Raw genomic sequence first — 2,500 nt, 5'->3', positions numbered from 1 at the left:
GCAGGGTGCCGCGCGCGCAGGGTGCCGCAATGCCCACTCAACACACAAATGTGATGTCAAACCTATGTTCTAGTGCTTGGATTGTTATGAAATTTTTTCTGGGATCTAAAAAATGTAAACAAAGGATGTCCTCCAAAAATTAGTATTTTTGGAAACGTTTTACTATTTTTAAATTATTTTTAATTTTTTAACAATAAAAATTCATAAAATATTATTGGTTGGTTCAAAAATTATGAAACTTGTTTTCCACACTCATTTGAATGTCTAAAACATAATACAATCAAGTCCCGGTCATAATAATAACACAATCAAGATTTATGGCATGGTGTGACATTTCGGCTTTTTCATATGCAAGCCTGCCAGACCCAAAAAAGCCAGAATGTACTATATAGGGGGGCGACCTGCCTGCATGGGCGGGGCGCGGGGGTACCCCTATGCCGCGGCGCCGACCCTTCAAGCACATTGCGCCCATCATGGGCACATATGCTTGGGGGGTCGGCGCCGGCGGAGTGCCACCTCCGGCCGCCGGCGGCGAGTGAGAGTGGGTGTCGAGTTGATGCTCGGATGGGCTTGCGCGGACAATGCTTGCACCTCGGTGTGGGCGTGCACTCCAAGCGGGCTTGTTCGTGAGGAGACGAGATAACTTGCGATTGCTTTGTGCTTGGTGGACGAAGGGTTCGGCCGGAGTGCCACATCCGACCGTCGGGCAAGGAGTGAGAGCGGGATGGGCGTGCTTGGACAATGCTTGCACCTCGGTGTGGGCGTGCACTCCAAGTGTGCTTGTCTTGGCGATTGTTTCGTGCTTGGCGGAGGGGTTTGGCCATAACGATGGGCTTGTCCGTCGGGCAGGGAGTGAGAGCGGGGTGTCGAGTTGACGCTCGGATGGGCTTGCGCGGACAATGCTTGCACCTCGGTGTGGGCGTGCACTCCAAGCGGGCTTGTTCGTGAAGATATGAGATGTCTTGCGATTGCTTTGTGCTCGGTGGACGGGTTTTATCGGAGTGCCACGTCCCGACCGTTGGGCGGGGAGTGAGAGCGGGTGTCGAGTTGATGCTCGGATGGGCTTGCGCGGACAATGCTTGCACCTCGGTGTCGGCGTGCACTCCAAGCGGGTTTGTTCATGAAGATACGAGATGTCTTGCGATTGCTTCTTGCTTGGTGGAAGGGTTTGGTTAAAATCGATGGAATGCCGGGCCCCTACGTCGGGCAAGGAGTGAGAGCGGGATGTCAAATTGACATTCTTGGATGGGTTTTGCTTGGACAATGCTTGCACCTCGGTGTGGGCGTGCACTCCAAGTGGGCTTGTCTTGCAATTGCTTCGTGCTTGGTGGAGGGGTTTGGCCATAACGATGGGCTTGTCCGTCGGGTAGGGAGTGAGAGCGGGTGTCGAGTTGATGCTCGAATGGGCTTGCGCGGACAATGCTTGCACCTCGGTGTGGGCGTGCACTCCAAGCGGGCTTGTTCGTGAAGATACGAGATGTCTTGCGATTGCTTTGTGCTCGGTGGACTGGTTTCGTCGGAGTGCCACATCCGACCGTTGGGCGGGGAGTGAGAGCGGGTGTCGAGTTGATGCTCGGATGGGCTTGCGCGGACAATGCTTGCACCTCGGTGTGGGCGTGCACTCCAAGCGGGCTTGTTCGTGAAGATACGAGATGTCTTGTGATTGCTTCTTGCTTGGTGGAAGGGTTTGGTGGGTGCCCCTTACGCCCCTACGTTGGGCGGGGATAGAGAGCAGGATGTGCGGTCGAGGTGGGGGTTGGGCTTGCTTGGATAATGCTTGCACCTCGTTGCGGGCGTGTTCTCGGCATGCTTTCCTCTGTCGAGACTAAACGTGCTGCAATCGATCTCCGTTTGACGAAAGGGCTCGTCCCATAACAATGACGGTGTTTCGGTTGCAATGTTCACGTGGGTTACACAATGCTCATATCGAGCGCGCACGACGTTCCGTGCTCGGCCTCGCGCGGCGACTCTGCAGCCCTGCTTGCTTTAATGCAACGTAAGGGCGCGGATAGCCAAGCGTTGCACGGGCTCGATGCGTACGGCGCATGAGTGGTGATACGGTAGTTTGGGTTGGCAGGCTCGTTGCTCGGGCATCGAACTGTCAACGTCGGCTCCACCTCATTGACGTGCCCCGAACAAAGCTTGAGTTCGAGCGGGTCACAATCGATCGGTTCTTGCATCGGTACCTCACGCGATGGAAACGACGCGTTCCGTTGGCCCCTTTCTGTTGACACCCATCTTTGGGTGGACAACGAACCCGATAGCCCGCATCGCGTTCCGCCTTGACATCTTCGGTTGTCATTGCGGGCCGCGTCGTCGGCGCTCGCTCTCTCGGATGCAGTGCATTCGGTGGCATGATAAGTCCCTCGAAACGTGTTGCCTTTGCTCATTGCTCGAACGAATGACGCTCGCTCCCCGTATTGCTCCAATGCCGTTTGGCGTTGGCATGCATGCGGGCTGTGACGTCGTGTAGGAATGCTACCTGGTTGATCCTGCCAGT

Source organism: Cucumis melo, unplaced genomic scaffold (assembly GCF_025177605.1).
Source record: "Cucumis melo cultivar AY unplaced genomic scaffold, USDA_Cmelo_AY_1.0 utg000218l, whole genome shotgun sequence".
In the NCBI taxonomy this organism is placed as follows: domain Eukaryota; kingdom Viridiplantae; phylum Streptophyta; class Magnoliopsida; order Cucurbitales; family Cucurbitaceae; genus Cucumis; species Cucumis melo.
Note: the sequence above shows the minus strand (reverse complement) of the source record.